Genomic DNA, 25,507 nt, shown 5'->3' with positions numbered 1-25,507 from the left:
GAGGGGGGCAGGGCCCCTGCTGGTCCCCTGTCTTCGCCACTGTCCTTAGTAGCATGGTGTGGTTCCCTCTTTCTCCTTAGAACATGAATACGATGATCACAAGGTCCTATAGGGTTGAACACAAATTTTGGCGGAAAAAGGAAACTCAAACACCCATAGCCAAAGATCACATTCTGGAGGTGCTGAGCACACCAAAACAAAAAGTGTCTTGTGGAACATAAACAAATTACAAATTGAATGAAAGGTGGCCGACACAAAAAGATAAAATTACATTCAAATAAGGAGGGTGGAAACAACTAAGAACATCGGTCTCACTTGCTTCTAAATATGTAGCACACACATCACTTTAATTTTGTTGCATCTCTATATGAAGCAAAGCCTGGAGCACACATTCCATCACAGAAGGTGGGTCACCTTGAAGGAAGTTGTCCACCATCCTCTGTCCCTCCAGGAAACCCCCCAAGGAGTAGAAGCCAATCCAGCATCCGAGGAAGAGGGCCAAGTAGACCCACGACGAAGGCAGGGGCCAACTTCACCGGCGGGTAATAAACCTGAGGCCCATCAAGAATTTGGGGACATTGATGAGTGCGGTGAAGAAGAAACCCGGCATGTAGATGAACAAGCGCCTGGACCATTGGGCATGCTCCGGCGCCACCACCACCTTAGGATCCTCGACGACGTCGGCCATGCATGTGTGCAGTGACGATTCTATGTGTTGGCTGTGGGACCAGCTGACCCCACAACTTTGAAGAAAATAGAGTAAAAGCACTATATATTGTGAAGAAAAAAATTCAAAACATTAGCAATTACCACATGGATTCTTGGGGCAATCGTGTAAAAAGTACGTTGGTGTATGTACTTTCGTGGGATCTACAGCTGTGGAGATAAATTTACGCGAAAAGTCATTTATTCCTTCAACTCGTGGTACGGTACCAAGCCAATACTTCTCCTTGTCGGGGATGGCTACCAAAACCAGCACGGACACATGCACATCTTGTTTGATTCCAACACCGAGGAAATTGACTCAGGTATTGCCGTATTGGGATAAGTTGATCAGCCATCACAAGAGTCCCTAAGAATAAGGCACGCAGCCGTCGTCTAACTGTAAGATCCTAAAGACTGGGACAAGGAGTAACGTGTACAAACAGTCAACATATACAACATGCCTCAGCACCGACAGTCGAAATCACACGGGCCGGTCGGACACGAGACCAGGACATGGCCGACGTTCAGCTGAATCTAGACGGCAGCACGACGGCGGCAGAGGCAGAGCCCGTCGAGTGCAGTAGGCGTGTGTTCATATGCTTGGTGGGTTGCATGACCGTCGCGCTCGGCGTCATCCTGGCATGGATGTTCGTGTACGAGAAATCCCTTCGGACATTGTCGACAGCGGCCAAGCTCTTCGTCGTGCTTCTGACCGGTGCCGTCTCGTTCTGCTTTGCCCTCTCTTTGGGCATGTTTGCTCTTCTCCTCATTGAGTGGTACCACGGCAATCCCGAGGGACAGAGGCTTGTGGATAGCTTGATCCAATCCGATCGGCCCTTGATCAAAATGTTGTAGGTGCATATTGTTTTTTTCTTTTTTGAGGTTTTGTAGATGCATAGTTTGATCATCTTTTCATCATTAATTTTGAAACGCTGTGGTAATTAGCGTCTAGAATATATACCGTTATCAAAGTGCAATGATATTTTTTGTTTAATTCTTTGTATGTGCAATGAGACTATTCCACATGTTGCCAGCAGCCGCGTCTCTCCACTTGCTTCCTCGCCGCCGCCGCCTCCAACACCTAGGACGTCAGAATTCCACCATCACCCTTTTTTGCACCTACAAATCTGGATCTGGTACTAAATGGTAGTCCTCCGAGAGTCTCTCGCCATCTCACGATATCTGGACACAACAAGAGGACTCAATTCTCCGGTAGACACAACGGCAAGACAATTAAGCAAACACCTCTCAGGCAGCATGGCTAAGAACAGAGCGCACACAAACACCAGTGATCTCCAGCTCCTCTTTCAGTGGGTTTGCCTTCCTTGTTGCTATTTCCTGTAGCTACTCACCTCGTCAAGACACTGGTGGGAGTTCCACAAATTGGATCGTCCATTGCCGGTGCCGCACCACCGTTTTCCCTCGACATCGCCCCAAACCCCATGTCTACAACACAGATCGCAGAACAGGGTGAGCACGTTGACCACAGGCACATTAGCCCTGGTCTATGACATCTGACCAGCGGCTCCGTTACACACTATATTATAAGATAAATGTTACAGCAAAGCAATAACAAGAGAGCAGGATTAGATTAACTAACACTTCTCCCCCTATCTTTCCTCGATCCCAGAAAAGCCCCAAAGTGCACCAAAATCCTCAGGGCTTAACAGTTAACAATGTTTCCCTGTAAACTACTCCCTCTGTAAAGAAACATAAGAGCATTTAGATCACTATTTTAGGGATCTAAACACTCTTATATTTGTTTACAGAGGGAGTAGATTGCTACTTTAGGCTTTTGTTTTTCTTTGTCGGTGGTTTATGCCTTATCTTGACGGTCCTTCCTGCAATAATCAATGCATATTTTTTGCACAGGTGACACTTTGTTTCCTCCTAGACCTTTTCCGGGCGGCAACGACGAGTAAAGCTTTATCTTGACGGTCTCACCACACTTTTTTGGGAGGATTGTTGGATTGATGGTATGAGGGTTCAGGAGATTGCTCCAACTATATTTGACATGATCCCACCGCGCATCAGATCGTCGAGGATGGTTGCCCCGGCCATGGAAAATGGGTCATGGGCAACAGACATTGGCCCAAATCTTGGGGTGGATGCGCTGCAGGAATTCCTCTCGCTATGGCTGAGAGTAGGCACGAGCCTGATGCGGATGTGACGGATACTGTTTCTTGGTCCTGGGAGGCCAACCGCCACTTCTCGGTGAGGTCGGCGTATGCGGCTAGGTTTTGGGGCCGAACTGTGGTGTCCTCGGCGGAGCTGACTTGGGAATCTCAGGCCCCATCGACATGCAAATTCTTTACTTGGCTCGCACTACGGGACATGTGCTGGACTTCGGATCACCTTGCACGGAGAGGACTACCGCATCAGGATGCATGCCCCCTGTCCGATCAAGAGGAGGAAACTATCAATCATGTGCTACTAACTTGTGTGTTTGCCAGATCGACGTGGGTTGTGATCTGTGAGGCCTTGGGCAAGCCGGACTGGACGACGAAACCAGAAGACTCCCTTGACTCATGGTTATGTGGCATGCAAGGGCCTAACAACCTAAGAGGGAAGGATCCCCACACTATCTTCATTCTAACGATTTGCGAACTGTGAAACCATCGGAATGCTATCGAGTTTGACGGGGCATCTCCTTCGAAGGAATTACTTCTAGGAAGGGTGAGGTCCGAAGGCATGGTATGGTTGGTAACCGGCAAGTTTAAGGGGAATGTGGACCCCCTTCTCTGTAGATTAGAGAGGTGGGCGAGTAGTGAGGAGTAGTGAGGATGTAATCGGGGGCTCGCTAAACTATGATGTGCGCACTCGTGCATATTCGAGAAAAAGAAGAAAAACAAACTTCTCTACACTCAAAGTTCATGCCAACCAGCAGACTATATGCATGGCGCACATGAACTTTAAAACATACAGATACCCTAGGACTACTGGGTCTGAAGATGACTATGTCCTTTGTTTGACAGCAGAAACTTGACATGAGGATCAACGTGAAGATGGACGCACTAGTTAAGTTGAGTTCCTGCATGAGGCTATGCGTTGAGTCTGTATGTAGCACGCTAAGATGTGACAACGTGGCTGGTAATCCGGGAAATCGTTGGTTCAAGTCTACAAGTCGGCGTGGAAAGGATGACGATGAAGATGTGACCATCATTGCGAGAAGAGAGAAGTGGTCCGGTAAGTCGCGTCATTGGAGACAACTAGCGGGACAAGATGTAGAGGCGATCGTATGCGTGTCTTATCGAGTAAAAAGTCTGATATTTGGATTACGGGGTGAATGTTAGGTAATCCAAATTATGTTAGTCTAATTAGAATAGTTTTCATTGGAGTATGCTAGCCGGTCAGTTGTAGTATACTACAGATTGGCTCTTGCCGTGGTAGTGTACGGCTGAGTTAGATGGCTGGTCCGGTTAGGTTTCTTAGTACGTGTCCGTGTAGATTAGAAATTTGCAGTCTAGGTCGGTGGCTTGGAGTCAGGTTTTGCACCTATATATAGATGGGTAGTGTGCGTGAGTTTTGTAATAATCAAGAGAAAAAGGAGAAAAGCAATAAAGAGAGGAATTAGAGGGTGCGAGACGCACCCTTGGCTATTAGTTTTGTGTGCGCGTGTGTTCGTGTTATTTTAATGTGATCGATCCTGTGGGCGAATTTCCAACAATTGGTATCTAAAGCAAGGTTCGAGTGAAGCTGCACTTGCCCCGGGTGGCGACCCTGCTAGCGCCTCGGGGCGGGCAATAGAGTCGTAGCGACGAAGAGGAGCGGGCGACATAGTTGCTGGGTGGTGCAGCGACGTGGAGGAGCAGGCAATTGATCGGCGGAGCGGCAACAAGAAGGCGGCGAGGACGCTGTCGCAAGCGAGGCGACGGGTGATCGTCGTTCGACAGAACTATATACCTGGAGGAGGGCGACAGGGCTGTCGTCGGTAAGGCGTTGGTGATATTCGATGGTTATGGAGGTGTTGAAGTTGCGACACCGAGGAAATCATTGAGATCATCGTTGGAGGGTGCAAGGTGGAGATGGCGAAGTTGCGAGCCGTCATCAAAGTTGTGCACATAAATTCTTGTAAGGTGCGTCCAAGAGCTCAGATGTGTGAGTTTTCTGCTGCAGTTGAGATGCGTCACTGGCAGAGGAGAATTGCGAGCGAGAGCGGGCGGAAAAAGGAATTTGTGCCTTGCGTTTCCGTTCGTGGTCGTGGAATTCCGGCGAGTTCATATACGGTGGAGATGAGTTGCACGTATATGGCGAGTTGTGTTGCCGCTGGACATGATGTGTCGTTCGATAAGATGTGGCATCGGCGACAATGAAAAAAGATTGGAGATGTGGCGGGTGAAGAGATGTGTCTCCCCGTACACAAGCAACCGATGAGAAGATGAAGATCAACGTGAAGATGGACGCACTAGTTAAGTTGAGTTCTTGCATGAGGCTATGCGTTTAGTCTGCATGTAGCACACTAAGATGTGACAGAGTGGCTGGTAATCCGAAAAATCGTTGGTTCAAGTCAAAAGGATGACGATGAAGATGTGACCATCATTGCGAAAAGAGAGAAGTGGTCCGGTAAGTCGCATCATCCGAGACAACTAGCGGGACAAGATGTAGAGGCGATCGTCTCCGTGTCTTATCAAGTAAAAAGTCTGATATTTGGATTACGGGGTGAATGTTAGGTAATCCAAATTATGTTAGTCTAATTAGAAGAGTTTTCATTGGAGTATGCTAGCCGGTCAGTTGTAGTATACTACAGATTGGCTCTTGCCGTGGTAGTGTACGGCTGAGTTAGATGGCTAGTCCGGTTAGGTTTCTTAGTACGTGTCCGTGTAGATTAGGAATTTGCAGTCTAGGTCGGTGGCTTGGAGTCAGGTTTTGCACCTATATATAGATGGGTAGTGTGCGTGAGTTTTGTAATAATCAAGAGAAAAAGGAGAAAAGCAATAAAAAGAGGAATTAGAGGGTGCGAGATGCACCCTTGGCTATCAGTTTTATGTGCGCGTGCGTTCGTGTTATTTTGATATGATCGATCCTGTGGGCGAATTTCCAACAACCAACACCAATCGTGTAACAAATATATTCTCTCTGTTGTCGGCCTTTTGGGAGTGCATATCTAGATGAGGGAATTGACTATGTACTTCAAGGGATGTTGTTTTATGTTCTTCTTGTAATGCCTCGGCACCATGAATCTACATAATTTCAAAATTTGCGCACATTAATTAAAGCAAACAGACTCGTGCGTTCAAGCAATCATGTTTGGACAGAATACGAGTCCATGCGAAGCATATGGCAATGGCTGCGACTAAGTGGAACAGCCAATGGTTGAAGTGACTAGATAATAAGGCCTGTTTTCTACTAGTGGGGGCACCCAAACAATAATGTTGAAGAACATGATTTGGAGGGCTCGGGCATCACCAAAAGTTAAATACTTTGCATGGTTGGTCATGCAAAATAGGGTTGGGACGCGGATTGACCTGCTAAGAGAGGGTGGCCGAATGGTGGCTTATGCCCCCGATGCAAAACAAAGAATGAATCCGCACATTTTACAAATGTTGTTTCTGGGTAAGGTTATGGAGGTTGTGCAACCAATGGTTGCACCTTGATGTCCTTGATACCTCCACTTGGGCCTTGGAGAGCTACATCAAGTCTTGGTGGATCAACATGTCTAGAGCGGATGTCCCAAATAGGAACGCAATGGCCTCTCAGCCCTCTCTCATCATGTTGGTCAACTGGGAAATTTGAAATGAGAGGAACTCTATTTCAACCATTCAAGAGACTGCCCTTTGGAGTTTGGACCACCACGGATGCTAAGTACTTCGGACAAATTATCACGCGAGAGTAATTAGTTTGTAGTGTTTTATGTGTGTGTGTGTGTGCGGGCACGCTATATAAACTCTCCTTCTCTTTAATTGATGATTGATGGATGAGACTATATATATTAAAGATAGTATAATCGCACCCAATCTCTGCGCTCAGTGATTTGGGTTTTCGGCCGTCCATTTTTACGATTTGGTCGTTTTCGGCCGTCAGATCTACTCCTCTGTCCGGTTATAAGTGTGCATCTAGCATACTACTCCCTCCGTCTAGGTGTGTAAGTCATCTTACGAAAACCAAATAATCCCAAAACGCTTAGGCATGGTACATTAACTCCCTCCTCGTTTTTTGTTTTGTGACATATCAACCAATAAGAGATGTGGGTCATGCATGCTTTCAATGACTTGAGACTACCAAACATGACATGCAGTGGTTAGTTCATTGCATGCAATGCTATTAATTAGCAAAAGGACATTAAGTTTTCTCGTTTTTCTCTTCGCCTTGGTCGCGGTGCACAACGTAAGATAACTTACACACCTAGACGGAGGGAGTACAATTTTTCCCCAGAAAAAGTGTACATCTACACATCCTATGTAGTTAATAAATGCAATTGCCTCCTAGTAATCACTGCCCCCACTCTATCCTCCAATCTCATTCTTCTCCCCCGCATCATCCCCCCAATCCTCATTCTTCTCCTTTAATTTAATTGGTGGAGACTAATAAGAGGAGAGAGAACTAATGTGTCACCCATTTTCTAGATGTACAATTATCACGGGAAAGAGGGAGTGGGTGTTAAGCCTGTCCCCGCGTGTGGTAAATTAGTGGCCCAACTGTCCAATCGGCTGCTGCTCCAGAGGCCGAAACGGAGCCGTCTGGTTAACTGGGCCATTAGCCAGGGACAGGGGAACATTCATCCAGTCCCGATGGGAGGACCTGGATTGGATCGACGAGAGGTGAGGGATCGATGCAAGCAGGAGGTCCGGTTGTGCGGTTAACCCCGAGCGCGGTCAGGGCGGCTCCAACACGGACTCGGCACCCCCGTCGCTAGACGCCGCTGCCCCCGTCGCGACACGCCGCACGCTACCACCCCCGTCTCCGCCCTTGCAAGGGAGAGGTACTCCTTGTGCATTTAGTGCCCACTCACCTCGCCCCTCTCTTTGATTCATCTGTACATTCTCTGTCCCTCCTCCCCCTGCCCAGGCCTGTTTCTCTCACAAACAAAAGGTATGGAACCCTAGAAGTTTGATCTGCGTGGGTCGGCGCTTATGCAAAGATTTTGCACCGATACCTTTATTTGGGCATGTCGGTCGGTTATCTCGAGTTGGAGATGAAATTGGTTTGGCAACCTAATCTATGATATTTGATTTCTTACCTTTTTGTCAAATTTGCATCGCATATTCATTATATATCAGAATGATTAAGAATGACTGTTTTTCAGTCATCTTGCAGTTTTTGGGATGAGCGGGAGCACGAAGTGCTTTGGCTGTTCGCCGCCTCGAGCGAACACGGGATTGGGCGGGTGCCATGGCGGCAGGTGCTTGCGTGGTGAGCAGCAACCTCCGGCTGATTGTTGAGACCAGATTTCGGCACGGCCAAAGAACTTAATTAAGATGGCCTCAAATGGAGAAGTGCTGAAAGTGAGAAAGTTCCATATCGTCGAAAGGAGAAACTTTAATATTTGGCCCATAGCCATCCGGTCTCATCTCTAAGGCCGAAGTTGTGTTCTAAGTACTCAGATTTTGTATTCAGAACACTATTCGTCCGATTACACCCCCAAGATGGCCTCATATGAGAAAAGTTTCTACACGTGTTGTCTTCGTCTCGTTGAAGCGATCGATTCTGATATAAAAACGTCTAAACAGAAGTTCGTATGCAAAAGTTAGAGCCAAAACAGTGTGTTGCATAAGTCTGCCCCGGAAGTTCCGGGCAAAACTTCTGGGGAGGTTCCGCACTAAACAGAAACTTTGCACGTGGTGCGCCCCGAAAACTGGAATTTCAACATTATTTGCAGATTTGCAGGCCCGAATCCAACCTCAAGATGACCTCGCATGAAAAAGTGATCAACTGAAGAGTTTTTCTCCATTGCGATATTTACAACTTTGCTTTTGGGACCATCGTGATCCGAAACCATATGTGACCTGCAGGAGCTATGCAAGAGGGCTACTTGATGTAATTTCAGCCCGGAAGTTCCGGGCTGACCGGAAATTCCGGCCCTCGTAGTCCGAGTTAGGTTATCTTTTGATGTTTTGGACAGGATTTGAGTCCTTTTCTTGTACGGAAAGTCCACCCGCCTCATATATTTGTAAGAGGTGACGGCCGATTGAACAACAACACACAATCGAACAATCAATCTACTTTTTACCCTAGTTTTACATCTCTCCCTTGTTCTTTCTCTCTCGTTCTTCGTTCGTTCTTCGTTGAAGGGCAGCGATCCTCGAGGCCCTAGGGGCGGGCAAAACCGACTGAGGGCAGCCCATAGCCATCGTGAGTCTAGACGGGGTCCCTCCCGGGCGCGTGGGGTTTCGGGTCCTGAAAAGCGCCCGCCGGATTGCTTGCGTACCGCGCTTCCGGACGGGTCTCCTTCTACATGAGTTGTGGTGCATCACCCTCGGTGTTGGAGGTACACGGTGACGTGTTCGTGCGCGAACACACTTTTTGGCGACTCTGCTGGGGACAGAAAGATCAAGAATCATCATCAACCATGTCTAATCTCCCCAAGCCCTTAGAAGTTGACGCCGATAATATCATTAAGCCCAGTCTTGATGAACTATCGGAGGAACATATCCAAGCCTATGAAACACGCAAGAAGCAGCGTGAAGAGGCTTTTGAAGCGCTCAAGAAGAAGCACAAGGAGGAGGATTTGGAGGCGTTTCTTGCAAGTTTCAAGAAGGACCGTCAAGGCAACATCACTCCGGTTGGAAACGTCAATTTTCCTCCCCTCATTGACGAACAAGATGTAATCAATGTGAGTAAAGTTTTTTCTCCAGAGCAAGTGACTGTGATTGAAAGTTTTGTTAGTAAGGGTAATGTGATGACGTGTAATTCTTTTATGGCAAATACTAATGCTAAGAAAAATATGCCTGCATCATCTAGTGGTACTGTTGGGGTATCTGAAAACCCTAGTCCAACTTCACCTATTTCATCAGCACCTCCTATACAACAACAATATAGTATGTCGTTGAATTTTACCCTAGTCAAACCAACCATCTTGCGCTTGTACCTGCATATCCTAATCCTATTATGAGTGTGCCCAATTCGGCATCAATGCCGAATCACTTTGTCACACCACCCATAGGCGCAAGCATGTTTGGTCTACCGCCGAATTATGGTTCGGCGCCCATCCCACAAGTTGCACCAATAGCTAGTACTCAGGTTGCTCCTATGTCATTGCCACAAACATCTTCGTCTACCTCAGATCCAACTTTAGCTAAATTAAGTGAGGATTTGTATACGATGTTTCTAGAAACTTTCAGAAACGAGGCGAAAGTAAAGAGTCGTGTGTACCAAAAGCCTTATCCTGAACACTTTGATGCAGTTTTCTACCCTCAAGGTTATAAGGTTCCTGATTTTGTCAAATTTAGTGGAGAGGGCACGAAAACAACATGGGAGCATGTCAGTCAGTATCTAGCACAGTTGGGTGAAGCAAGTTCCATAGAAGAACAAAAAGTGCGTTTATTTCCCTTGTCTTTAACTGGCATCGCATTTTCATGGTTTGCTTCTTTGCCACATGGCTCAATTCTCTTATGGTCGCAATTAGAGCAAAAGTTTCATTATCACTTTTATAGCGGCGATAATGAGCTGAAGTTGTCACATCTTACATCGGTTAGGCAAAAACATGATGAATCGGTCACCGATTATGTCAAGAGATTTAGAGATATAAAAAACCGATGTTATAGCTTAGTGATAACTGAGACAGACTTGGCGGATCTTGTTCTTAACGGTTTGATAACTCACATTAATGAGAGGCTAGAAAGTTATTAGTTTTTGAGCATTAATCAAGTCTTACAAAAAACTTTGGCCCAAGAGAGTCGAAGTAAAGAGGTCCATAGGTCTTCAACCGATCGTCCTAGAATGCATATGGTTGAACACAATGTGTTTGATATCTATACTACTAAATTTCTTTGGTCCTCAAAGGCCAAACCCTATATGTGCAATGCTCTTTATCCGATTCGCAAGAATCGTGATGAGGAGATGAGGTTTACTTTTGATATATCAAAGTGTGATAAAATATATGATGCTCTCTTGCAAGACAAGGTGATTAGAATATCACACACCATACTGCCGTTTGAGGAGCTAAAACGGCGTGCCTATTGCAAGTATCATAATTCATTTTCTCATGCTACTAACGATTGCAATGTTTTTCGACGACAGATACAATCGTCCATTAATGACGGACGATTGAATTTAGCTGAGATGCAAGTTGATAAACAACCCTTCTCGATAAACATCATGGACTTGGGGGGAAAGAAAATGTTGATTCGGCCTAGCATAGCCGAATCTGCTAATAATGATAATGTTATTGTTGGTGAACCCAGGAAAGGCAAGCAGAGCGACAAAGTCTTGGGACGAGAGGTTGTGCTTGATAAGCAACCCCATGGCAAGGAAGTATTGAGGATCACCATAAAAAATCCTGCACTGGGGGGCAACCACAAGTACAAAAAGATACTCATGTTAAATTTATCAAGCCCAAAAATTCAGAAGTTGGCAAGTGGGAAAAGAGTGAAGCTAAGCGCAAGCAAATCAAACCAACTTTTGATATGTTGCTATCCAAATATGCAAGTCAAGCGGCCGGTTCTAGCTCTAATCGGCCATCACATTCAAAGCGTTCAAGATCACCTCCGGAACAAGAGTTTCGATGCTATGCAAGGCCATATGGGTCATGGGCACAAACACCATGGATGTCACAACCCCCCTATGGGCTATATTACATTGGAGACTTCAATGAAGGATGGGGGCAGCCCCCAATGGCTCCTTCTGCTTTTCATATGGGGTGGGCAGCACCTAGAAGGCCTGCTCGCAAGAGGCTTTATTATCCCAAACAAGGCCGTTTGAGCTATGGTGCTAATCGGACAACAAAAATTTCTCCAACAAAGCCAAACCTAGGGATCTCAAATATACTCAACCTAAGTGGTGTCCTCCCGGTTTAACTAAGACCATGAAAAGGAGATTACAACGTATGAGGAACCACGAGAAGGTAGAGCGAAAAGAAGAAAAGCAAAGGGACGAATTGTTCCATGAAATTCGGCCCATGACACTCACAAAACAAGTGTGGAGGCCTAAGCAAAAAGAAAATGCAGATGCTTCTACATTAACTACAGCAACACCTTCACCACCAAAAGAGGATGATGCGACCCCTATTACATCGTCCACATCACCTGAAACATCCCCTTCAATTGAGGAGACTTTAAGCCCAATATACACATTGGGAGATGAAGATGAGATGGTGGATTACGAATCTACGCCGGTTCGGGAAGGTATTGATATTAATATGGTGTATTACTTACCTGCCGAGTTTCGTGCTATAGGTGAAGAAGGGGAGGTAGCCCAACTGGATTTTGGTCCTAAGAATGTTATCTTCGAGAAACCAAAAGAACTGGTGAAACACTTGAAGCCATTGTACCTCAAAGGTCATATTAACGGTTCGCCAGTTGCTAGGATGCTCGTTGATGGTGGTGCTGTGGTAAATCTTATGCCCTACTCGGTCTTCAAGAAGTTGGGGTTAGATGATGATGCATTGATGAAGACCAATATGGTACTTAACGGGTTTGAGGGTAAAGAAAAGACAGAGGCCAAAGGTGTGATGTGCATGGAACTCACCGTGGGAAGCAAAACTTTGGCCACCACATTCTTCATCGCTGAGGTGCAAGGTAACTATAATGTTATATTAGGCCGGGATTGGGTTCATGCTAACCAATGTGTGCCATCTACCATGCATCAATTCTTAATACAATAGATCGATGATGAGGTAGAAGTCATTCACGTGGATAATTCGGCTTGTGTTGCTTTGTCCGATGCATCGGTGGATTGGAATCATCCCGACATTAGTTGCTTAACAGGGCGTGACCTCTCCGAATTTGATTTCCTTAGTGCTATGAGGAACGGATTCATTCCCATCTCTTTAAAGCCGATTGGTGTTAATCGGTTCCAACGTATAATGTAAACAAGAAGTTAAAATCAATGGCCGATATAGAATTATCGCCCTAAGCATAAAGATGGCCGATATATAAATTATCGCCCTAAGCACATAAAATGGTTGATGGAGTGTAGACATCGTCCTTAGAAAAATTACCGTGCAAGTTATTTTTCGGCACACAAGTTTGCCCAAAAACAGGGGGGCATGTGTTGACACCAGATTTTGGCACGTCCAAAGAACTTAACTAAGATGGCCTCAAATGGAGAAGTGCTCAAAGTCAGAAAGTTTCGTATCCTCAAAAGGAGAAACTTTGATATTTGGGCCATAGCCATCCGGTCTCATCTCTAAGGCCGAAGTTGTGTTCTAAGTACTCAGATTTTGTATTCAGAACACTATTCGGCTTATTACGCCCCCAAGGTGGCCTCATCTACTACCCCTATAAAAGGAAGAGAGGGCAAAAAACCAAATCATCCTATCCATCCAAACCTGCAATCTGATGGTCTACATCGCTTCAAAACACCAAACACGTTTTATGCTTTAATTACCCACCATGTCATTATGTTTAATTAATTACCAACCATGCCATTACCTTAATCCTCTCCTCTTTCATCACGCAGGAACAAAACCAAAACCGCTGCCCATGCCTCACCGCCAGCCACACCCCACGCCTCGCCCCACCTCCTTCCCTACAACCTCGCCGCCAACTACCGCCTCCACCTGTGCCTCGATCTCCATGCGCCGCCGTCCGCCAGACCGCCTCGACCTGTGCCTCTCCGCGCGCCGCCGGACAACCGGGCCCACGCGCCGCCGGCTTGCCTTGACCTGTGCCTCTCCACGCGCCGCCGTATCACCGCGTCCACGCTCCAGCCGCCCGGCCGCGTCGTCCACGCGCCGCCTGGACCATCACGTCCACCCTCCAGGCGCACGGCCGCGTCGCCCACCGGACGCCCGGACCGCCGTGTCCACGCTCGAGGCGCACGGCCGCGTCGTCGTCTACGCTCCAGGCGCAGCACCAGGCATCCACGCTGCAGGTGCCTTCCCCTCCGATTCATCCGCCGCCGCCGCCTTCGTCCCCATCCCAACTCGCCGCCTCGATTTGCTCCGCGTCTCCAACCGTACCAAGATCTCAACCCCATCGTCCTCTTCGACCTCCCTCTCTTATTCCCCTGTGCCTGGGCGAGGTGGGTCATGACGTGCACACGGCAAAGAGCAGTTGCGGCTCCGGCACCGGTGGACCTCCTGCGGCTGGTTGTTGATTGCCGCGACATCAATGGGTGGCGCCGCCGTGGAAAGCCTCCACGCTCTACAGCCCTTGCACGACGAGACTTCCTTCTCCTCCCGCCTTGCCATGATGCGCGGCTCCTCGGCTGCGCGCGCCCCGGGGACTCCCTCTTCTTCCACTACAACGGCCACAGCCTGGGGTTGCTGCCGTTTGAGACCCGCTAGGACGACGACAAGGGGTTTGACTCCACACCAATGTCATCAAGGTAAGCTGGCTTGGTACACGAATTAGACTCACAGATTAGTTCAATATATAGTGAGTCAGCAAGCAAGCGATTAATAATTATTCCCAGGTTCCTGTTTCAGACAATCCTGATGTTGCTGTTTTTTAGAGCAATGCTATTGGCCTATTGCACACTACGGTAAATATTTGAATCCAAGTTTTATTGATTCTACACTGCCTAAATTAACCACTATTTTCTTTTCTTCCTTCAGTTGCTCGGTCAAAGTGTGACAACCTGCTATGAGGTGGTTTTCTTATTGAATATGTGAGTAATATAAGTACTCCTATCATCATAGCTGAGCAAGCTTTAGTGCATTATTTGTTAATAATGGATGGACTTTACTGCCACAGAGGTTGATCAAACTATCACAGGGTGGTTGTACCTAAGGCATGGTTTTGTGAGTTACAGTGCCCATGTAAGTGTATATATTAGATATCAGAATTCGTTATGTTCAAGCATTAGAACACTGGAAAATTCTAACATTTACCACTACAGCCTGAGGAATTCACCGTTATTGGATTAAAGAGAAAACACCGAGCCTTTGTTTGAGCAATACAAATAAATTATTATGGAATATACTATAAACTCTAAAATCATGATTCATAAGCAGGATAGAATAATTTACCTATAGATTCAAGTGTGTCTATACAGGTGTGAGGAGGTTATTTACCTTCCACTGAAAGAATAGGTTCCCGTGAGCTTCCACTGGATTTTTCTTAATATAGAATAGAGTTGGCATCTTTAATCCCATCGAGTCGATGTGCTGACACTGCTCATAATCATGACACATTTGTACTGTTTACAGAAATTTTCACTTTGGAAGTGGAAGTAATGATAGTGAGGAGAAGTCAACTAAACAACAGAAGGTTAAGAGTTCAACTTGAATTATGTATCAAATTAATTATGTCAGCAAGATGTCTTAGATTTTAATTAGATGAAATTTTATTACCTTGGCCATTTGTTGGAGTAGAGTAGAGTAGTCGGTGACCACAAATCCCCCTCGCTATTTTTAGATATTGAGGATCTTTAGGATCTTTGAAGAACAACGTGACTGTACATCTACTCTAGCAATTTTTCATATTGGTTGTATATGTCCTATAAATGGCTTGGATTCCTATAATAATAAGGAGATCATATATGGCTGATGTTTTCTGAAATGACCAACTAGTTGTGTTGTTTATCAGATATTCCTAATATTGGTGTTATTGCAATCCAGGAACTTGCCTGTATGGTGTTTGCTAGAATAGAAGAATCTGCAAAACGGTTGGTATAACATGTTTATCTGCAGGGATTACATCTTCTTTCTTGTTAACTGTGGTAACAATCATTGATTACAGCTAAACTAATTATAACGCGAATTGTTTCTTTCTGTGTATGTGTGCAGAGGTCGGATGTGGGCTGTACATGGGCATTAACTCGTTCCTGGGATTCAGGAGGGAGCATGTGCCATGGAACTTCAAGAAGACAAGAACCATGCGTACCTACACGTCATGCAGCGGCAGAAGCCGGATCACGATGAGCCAGAGCACCCGCTGATGAAGTCACTGTCCTCACCATCAGTATGACAAACTTGTCGCTCATTAGATCATGCACGTATCGTCTACATCTATGCACAGCCTGTGGCCTACGTGAATGACATGCTTTGGTTGGCAACGTAATATCTTCTGTTTGGCTCTGTTTTTTTAATAATGATGACACCCAAAAAATACATTATCAATGGATTCACATCATGTGTTATTCTGGAGCAGGTTACCATACATGACTGAAACTATGCAAAGTACACACGATAAGATGTGTTCTGTCATAGCTGATTGTTACAAATGATGTATTATTGTAATGTTGACATTTGGATGCCCTCGCTCCAATAAACATGCACACAACCAGCTGAGGCACCTGCTTTGATAGGATCCAAGGAGTGTACCCCTTGGAGCAACATAACCAACATGCACGCACGCATGCAGTGTTACTGTCGAAGTACCTCAGAGTTCTAACTTGCTATGTTCACCTGGTAAAAACACCTTCAAATTCTACTACATTAATGAGACATCTTCACCTTTGTTTATGAGTTTGTCAGCTCTTCTTCTAAACAGGTTCAGCCTCTATGGTACCAATCTCCAAGAGTACTTCTCTTCCGGTGGCTCAAAACGACAGCTGCAACCGCCGGTGTGAGTGTCGAAGAGTGTTAACCATCTACCGAGGAAGCGTCATTTGGTATGAAGGTCCAACATTCTGTTGTAGGAAAGGTAAGGTCAAGGTATTTATCCCGGAGGTTCCTTAAGAGATGCAACAATTGTTTACAAGTCAAGTAGATAAGGATGAAAGTACTTTAGACAACACATTAGATATTTCAACTCCCACTTCTCCTTGACAGGTCTTGGAGTTATCCTTGACCAACGGGTCAACGCCACGGCAAGAACCGGCGTATGTATATTTCGTGCTCATGGTCAGTTGTACCATCGTCTGGACCATCTTGTACAAGGTAGTCATAGACCCAGACATATGCAGCTATATATTTATGATACGGATGAAGCCTCGGAACATAGGGTGGAGCGCTCTCCGGATATTGATATTAATCTCATACGAAAGATTCTACGTATATTGGAGAACAACCCGTATGTTCAGTTGATCACATGTCAGATTTTTATCTTTCTTATTATTCTATATACAACCATATTCTTTGAACCTTCAAGTAGTATAAGTTTTCTAATGTTGTATTTTTATGGCTACCCAGAGGTTCTCATCATTGATCTACTACTTGAAGAAGATAATGGTGAAGGAAATATGCCCTAGAGGCAATAATAAAGTTATTATTTATTTCCTTATATCATGATAAATGTTTATTATTCATGCTAGAATTGTATTAACCGGAAACATAATACATGTGTGAATACATAGACAAACAAAGTGTCACTAGTATGCCTCTACTTGACTAGCTCGTTAATCAAAGATGGTTATGTTTCCTAACCATGAACAATGAGTTGTTATTTGATTAATGGGATCACATCATTAAGTGAATGATCTGATTGACATGACCCATTCCATTAGCTTAGCATCCGATCGTTTAGTATGTTGCTATTGCTTTCTTCATGACTTATACATGTTCCTATGACTATGAGATTATGCAACCCCCATTTGCCGGAGGAACACTTTGTGTGCTACTAAACATCACAATGTAACTGGGTGATTATAAAGGACCTCTACAGGTGTCTCCAAAGGTAAATGTTGGGTTGGCGTATTTCGAGATTAGGATTTGTCACTCCGATTGTCGGAGAGGTATCTCTGGGCCCTCTCGGTAATGCACATCACTTAAGCCTTGCAAGCATTGCAACTAATGAGTTAGTTGCGGGATGATGTATTACAGAACGAGTAAAGAGACTTGCCGGTAACGAGATTGAACTAGGTATTGGAATACCGACGATCGAATCTCGGGCAAGTAACATACCGATGATAAAGGGAACAACGTATGTTGTTATGCGGTCTGACCGATAAAGATCTTTGTAGAATATGTAGGAGCCAATATGAGCATCCAGGTTCCGCTATTGGTTATTGACCGGAGACGTGTCTCGGTCATGTCTACATTGTTCTCGAACCCGTAGGGTCCACACGCTTAAGGTTACGATGACAGTTTTATTATGAGTTTATGCATTTTGATGTACCGAAGTTTGTTCGGAGTCCCGGATGTGATCACGGACATGACAAGGAGTCTCGAAATGGTCGAGACATAAAGATTGATATATTGGAAGCCTATGTTTGGATATCGGAAGTGTTCCGGGTGAAATCGGAATTTTACCGGAGTACCGGGAGGTTACCGGAACCCCCCGGGAGCTATATGGGCCTTAGTGGACCTTAGTGGAAAATAGAAGGGGCAGCCCAAGATGGGCCGCGCGCCCCTCCCCTCCCTTGGTCCGAATAGGACAAGGAGAGGGGGCCGGCCTCCCTCTCTCTTTTCCCCCCTCCGCTAATCCTATTCCAACTAGGATTGGGGGGGGGGATCCTACTCCCAGAGGGAGTAGGACTCTCCTGGCGCGCCTCTCCTAGGCCGGCCGCACCCCCCTTTAGTCCTTTATATACGGAGGCAGGGGCACCCCAGAAACACACAAGTTAATCCACGTGATTTATTCTTAGCCGTGTGCGGCGCCCCCAGCCACCATAGTCCTCGATAATATTGTAGCGGTGCTTAGGCGAAGCCCTGCGGCAGTAGTACATCAAGATCGTCACCACGCCGTCGTGCTGACGGAACTCTTCCCCGACACTTTGCTGGATCGGAGTCCGGGGATCGTCATCGAGCTGAACGTGTGCTAAAACTCGGAGGTGCCGTAGTTTCGGTGCTTGATCGGTCGGGCCGTGAAGACGTACGACTACATCAACCAAACGCTTCCGTTGTCGATCTACAAGGGTACGTAGATCACACTCTCCCCTCGTTGCTATGCATCACCATGATCTTGCGTGTGCGTAGGAAATTTTCTGAAATTACTATGTTCCCCAACAGTGGCATCCGAGCCTAGGTTTTATTTGTTGATGTTATATGCATGAGTAGAACACAAATGAGTTGTGGGCGATATAAGTCATACTGCTTACCAGCATGTCATACTTTGGTTCGGCGGTATTGTTGGACGAAGCGGCCCGGACCAACACTACGCGTACGCTTACGCGAGACCGGTTCTCCCGACGTGCTTTGCACAGAGGTGGCTTGTGGTTTCTCCAACTTTAGTTGAATCGAGTGTGGCTACGCCCGGTCCTTGCGAAGGTTAAAACAACACCAACTTGACAAACTATCATTGTGGTTTTGATGCGTAGGTAAGATTGGTTCTTGCTTAAGCCCGTAGCAGCCACGTAAAACTTGCAACAACAAAGTAGAGGACGTCTAACTTGTTTTTGCAGGGCATGTTGTGATGTGATATGGTCAAGACATGATGCTAAATTTTATTGTATGAGATGATCATGTTTTGTAACCGAGTTATCGGCAACTGGCAGGAGCCATATGGTTGTCGCTTTATTGTATGCAATGCAATCGCGCTGTAATGCTTTACTTTATCACTAAATGGTAGCGATAGTCGTGGAAGCACAAGCTTGGCGAGACGACAATGATGCTACGATGGAGATCAAGGTGTCGCGCCGGTGACGATGGTGATCACAACGGTGCTTCGGAGATGGAGATCACAAGCACAAGATGATGATGGCCATATCATATCACTTATATTGATTGCATGTGATGTTTATCTTTTAGGCATTTTATCTTGCTTTGATTGACGGTAGCATTATAAGATGATCTCTCACTAATTATCAAGAAGTGTTCTCCCTGAGTATGCACCGTTGCGAAAGTTCTTCGTGCTGAGACACCACGTGATGATCGGGTGTGATAGGCTCTACGTTCAAATACAACGGGTGCAAAACAGTTGCACACGCGGAATACTCAGGTTAAACTTGACGAGCCAAGCATATACAGATATGGCCTCGGAACACGGAGACCGAAAGGTCGAGCGTGAATCATATAGTAGATATGATCAACATAGTGAAGTTCACCAATGAAACTACTCCATCTCAGGTGATGATCGGACATGGTTTAGTTGATTTGGATCACGTAATCACTTAGAGGATTAGAGGGATGTCTATCTAAGTGGGAGTTCTTTAAGTAAATTAACTGAACTTAAATTTATCATGAAACTTAGTACCTGATAAGTATCTTGCTTGTTTATGCTTGTTTGTAGATAGATAGCTCGTGCTGTTGTTCCGTTGAATTTTAATGCGTTCCTTGAGAAAGCAAAGTTGAAAGATGATGGTAGCAATTACACGGACTGGGTCCGTAACTTGAGGATTATCCTCATTGCTGCACAGAAGAATTACGTCCTGGAAGCACCGCTAGGTGCCAGGCCTGCTGCTGGAGCAACACCGGATGTTATGAACGTCTGGCAGAGCAAAGCTGATGACTACTCAATAGTTCAGTGTGCCATGCTTTACGGCTTAGAATCGGGACTTCAACGACGTTTTGAACGTCATGGAGCATATGAGATGTTCCAGGAGTTGAAGTTAATATTTAAAGCAAATGCCCGGATTGAGAGATATGAAGTCTCCAATAAGTTCTATAGCTGCAAGATGGAGGAGAACAGTTCTGTCAGTGAGCATATACTCAAAATGTCTGGGTATAATAATCACTTGATTCAATTGGGAGTTAATCTTCCAGATGATTGCATCATTGACAGAATTCTCCAATCACTGCCACCAAGCTACAAGAGCTTCGTGATGAACTATAATATGCAAGGGATGAACAAGACTATTCCCGAGCTCTTTGCAATGCTAAAAGCTGCGGAGGTAGAAATCAAGAAGGAGCATCAAGTGTTGATGGTCAACAAGACCACTAGTTTCAAGAAAAAGGGCAAAGGGAAGAAGAAGGGGAACTTCAAAAAGAACGGCAAGCAAGTTGCTACTCAAGAGAAGAAACCCAAACCTGGACCTAAGCCTGAAACTGAGTGCTTCTACTGCAAGCAGACTGGTCACTAGAAGCGGAACTGCCCCAAGTATTTGGCGGATAAGAAGGATGGCAAGGTGAACAAAGGTATATGTGATATACATGTTATTGATGTGTACCTTACTAATGCTCGCAGTAGCACCTGGGTATTTGATACTGGTTCTGTTGCTAATATTTGCAACTCGAAACAGGGACTACGGATTAAGCGAAGATTGGCTAAGGACGAGGTGATGATGCGCGTGGGAAACGGTTCCAAAGTCGATGTGATCGCAGTCGGCACGCTACCTCTACATCTACCTTCGGGATTAATATTAGAAGTAAATAATTGTTATTTGGTGCCAGCGTTAAGCATGAACAATATATCTGAATCTTGTTTAATGCGAGACGGTTATTCATTTAAATCTGAGAATAATGGTTGTTCTATTTATATGAGTAATATCTTTTATGGTCATTCACCCTTAAAGAGTGATCTATTTTATTAAATCTCGATAGTAGTAACACACATATTCATAGTGTTGAAGCCAAAAGATGCAGAGTTAATAATGATAGTGCAACTTATTTGTGGCACTGCCGTTTAGGTCATATCGTTGTAAAGCGCATGAAGAAACTCCATACTGATGGACTTTTGGAACCACTTGATTATGAATCACTTGGTACTTGCGAACCGTGACTCATGGGAAAGATGACTAAAACACCGTTCTCCGGTACTATGGAGAGAGCAACAGATTTGTTGGAAATCATACATACAGATGTATGTGGCCCGATGAATATTGAGGCTCGTGGCGAATATCGTTATTTTCTCACCTTCACAGATGACTTAAGCAGATATGGGTATATCTACTTAATGAAACATAAGTCTGAAACGTTTGAAAAGTTCAAAGAATTTCAGAGTGAAGTTGAAAATCATCGAAACAAGAAAATAAAGTTTCTACGATCTGATCGTGGAGGAGAATATTTGAGTTACGAGTTTGGTGTACATTTGAAAAATTATGGAATAGTTTCGCAACTCACGCCACCCGGAACACCACAGCGTAATGGTGTGTCCGAACATCGTAATCGTACTTTACTAGATATGGTGCGATCTATGATGTCTCTTACTGATTTACCGCTATCATTTTGGGGATACGCTCTAGAGACGGCCGCATTCACGTTAAATAGGGAACCATCAAAATCCGTTGAGACGACGCCTTATGAACTGTGGTTTGGCAAGAAACCAAAATTGTCGTTTCTGAAAGTTTGGGGCTGCGATGCTTATGTGAAAAAGCTTCAACCTGATAAGCTCGAATCCAAATCGGAGAAATGTGTCTTCATAGGATATCCAAAGGAGACTATTGGATACACCTTCTATCACAGATCCGAAGGCAAGACTTTTGTTGCTAAATTCGGAAACTTTCTGGAGAAGGAGTTTCTCTCGAAAGAAGTGAGTGGGAGGAAAGTAGAACTGGACGAGGTAACTGTACCTGCTCCCTTATTGGAAAGTAGTGCATCACAGAAAACTGTTTCAGTGACACCTACACCAGTTAGTGAGGAAGCTAATGATAATGATCATGAAACTTCAGAACAAGATACTACTGAACCTCGTAGATCAACCAGAGTGAGATCCGCACCAGAGTGGTACGGTAATCCTGTTCTGGAAGTCATGCTACTAGATCATGATGAACCTACGAACTATGAAGAAGCGATGGTGAGCCCAGATTCCGCAAAGTGGCTTGAAGCCATGAAATCTGAGATGGGATCCATGTATGAGAACAAAGTATGGACTTTGGTTGACTTGCCCGATGATCGGCAAGCAATAGAGAATAAATGGATCTTCAAGAAGAAGACTGACGCTGACGGTAATATTACTGTCTACAAAGCTCGACTTGTCGCAAATGGTTTTCGGTAAGTTCAAGGGATTGACTACGATGAGACCTTCTCACCCGTAGCGATGCTTAAGTCTGTCCGAATCATGTTAGCAATTGCCGCATTTTATGATTATGAAATTTGGCAGATGGATGTCAAAACTGCATTCCTGAATGGATTTCTGGAAGAAGAGTTGTATATGATGCAACCAGAAGGTTTTGTCGATCCAAAGGGAGCTAACAAAGTGTGCAACCTCCAGCGATCCATTTATGGACTGGTGCAAGCCTCTCGGAGTTGGAATAAACGCTTTGATAGTGTGATCAAAGCATTTGGTTTTATACAGACTTTTGGAGAAGCCTGTATTTACAAGAAAGTGAGTGGGAGCTCTATAGCATTTCTGATATTATATGTAGATGACATATTACTAATTGGAAATGATATAGAATTTCTGGATAGCATAAAGGGATACTTGAATAAGAGTTTTTCAACGAAAGACCTCGGTGAAGCTGCTTACATATTAGGCATTAAGATCTATAGAGATAGATCAAGACGCTTAATTGGACTTTCACAAAGCACATACCTTGACAAAGTTTTGAAGAAGTTCAAAATGGATCAAGCAAAGAAAGGGTTCTTGCCTGTGTTACAAGGTGTGAAGTTGAGTAAGACTCAATGCCCGACCACTGCAGAAGATAGAGAGAATATGAAAGATGTTCCCTATGCTTCAGCCATACGCTCTATCATGTATGCAATGCTGTGTACCAGACCTGATGTGTGCCTTGCTATAAGTCTAGCAAGGAGGTACCAAAGTAATCCAAGAGTGGATCACTGGACAGCGGTCAAGAACATCCTGAAATACCTGAAAAGGACTAAGGATATGTTTCTCATATATGGAGGTGACAAAGAGCTCATCGTAAAAGGTTACGTTGATGCAAGCTTTGACACTGATCCAGACGATTCTAAATCGCAAACCGGATACGTGTTTACATTAAACGGTGGAGCTGTCAGTTGGTGCAGTTCTAAACAAAGCGTTGTAGCGGGATCTACATGTGAAGCGGAGTACATAGCTGCTTCGGAAGCAGCAAATGAAGGAGTCTGGATGAAGGAGTTCATATCCGATCTAGGTGTCATACCTAGTGCATCGGGTCCAATAAAAATCTTTTGTGACAATACTGGTGCAATTGCCTTGGCAAAAGAATCCAGATTTCACAAGAGAACCAAGCACATCAAGAGACGCTTCAATTCCATCCGGGATCTAGTCCAGGTGGGAGACATAGAGATTTGCAAGATACACACGGATCTGAATGTTGCAGACCCGTTGACTAAGCCTTTTCCACGAGCAAAACATGATCAGCAGCAAGGCTCCATGGGTGTTAGAATCATTACTGTTAATCTAGATTATTGACTCTAGTGCAAGTGGGAGACTGAAGGAAATATGCCCTAGAGGCAATAATAAAGTTATTATTTATTTCCGTATATCATGATAAATGTTTATTATTCATGCTAGAATTGTATTAACCGGAAACATAATACATGTGTGAATACATAGACAAACAAAGTGTCACTAGTATGCCTCTACTTGACTAGCTCGTTAATCAAAGATGGTTATGTTTCCTAACCATGAACAATGAGTTGTTATTTGATTAACGGGATCACATCATTAAGTGAATGATCTGATTGACATGACCCATTCCATTAGCTTAGCATCCGATCGTTTAGTATGTTGCTATTGCTTTCTTCATGACTTATACATGTTCCTATGACTATGAGATTATGCAACTCCCGTTTGCCGGAGGAACACTTTGTGTGCTACCAAACGTCACAACGTAACTGGGTGATTATAATGGAGCTCTACAGGTGTCTCCAAAGGTAAATGTTGGGTTGGCGTATTTCGAGATTAGGATTTGTCACTCGATTGTCGAAGAGGTATCTCTGGGCCCTCTCGGTAATGCACATCACTTAAGCCTTGCAAGCACTGCAACTAATGAGTTAGTTGCGGGATGATGTATTACAGAACGAGTAAAGAGACTTGCCGGTAACGAGATTGAACTAGGTATTGGAATACCGACGATCGAATCTCGGGCAAGTAACATACCGATGACAAAGGGAACAACGTATGTTGTTATGCGGTCTGACCGATAAAGATCTTCGTAGAATATGTAGGAGCCAATATGAGCATCCAGGTTCCGCTATTGGTTATTGACCGGAGACGTGTCTCGGTCATGTCTACATTGTTCTCGAACCCGTAGGGTCCGCACGCTTAAGGTTACGATGACAGTTTTATTATGAGTTTATGCATTTTGATGTACCGAAGTTTGTTCGGAGTCCCGGATGTGATCACGGACATGACGAGGAGTCTCGAAATTGTCAATACATAAAGATTGATATATTGGAAGCCTATGTTTGGATATCGGAAGTGTTCCGGGTGAAATCGGGATTTTACCGGAGTACCGGGAGGTTACCGGAACCCCCCGGGAGCTATATGGGCCTTAGTGGGCCTTAGTGGAAAAGAGAAGGGGAAGCCCAAGATGGGCCGCGCGCCCCTCCCCTCCCTTGGTCCGAATAGGACAAGGAGAGGGGGCCGGCCTCCCTCTCTCTTTTCCCCCCTCCGCAAATCCTATTCCAACTAGGATTGGGGGGGGGGGGATCCTACTCCCAGAGGGAGTAGGACTCTCCTGGCGCGCCTCTCCTAGGCCGGCCGCACCCCCCCCCTTTAGTCCTTTATATACGGAGGCAGGGGCACCCCAGAAACACACAAGTTAATCCACGTGATTTATTCTTAGCCGTGTGCGGCGCCCCCAGCCACCATAGTCCTCGATAATATTGTAGCGGTGCTTAGGCGAAGCCCTGCGGCAGTAGTACATCAAGATCGTCACCACGCCGTCGTGCTGACGGAACTCTTCCCCGACACTTTGCTGGATCGGAGTCCGGGGATCGTCATCGAGCTGAACGTGTGCTAAAACTCGGAGGTGCCGTAGTTTCGGTGCTTGATCGGTCGGGCCGTGAAGACGTACGACTACATCAACCAAACGCTTCCGTTGTCGATCTACAAGG

This window comes from Triticum dicoccoides, chromosome 3A (genome assembly GCF_002162155.2).
Source record: "Triticum dicoccoides isolate Atlit2015 ecotype Zavitan chromosome 3A, WEW_v2.0, whole genome shotgun sequence".
NCBI lineage: Eukaryota > Viridiplantae > Streptophyta > Magnoliopsida > Poales > Poaceae > Triticum > Triticum dicoccoides.
This window is presented reverse-complemented; position numbering follows the sequence as displayed.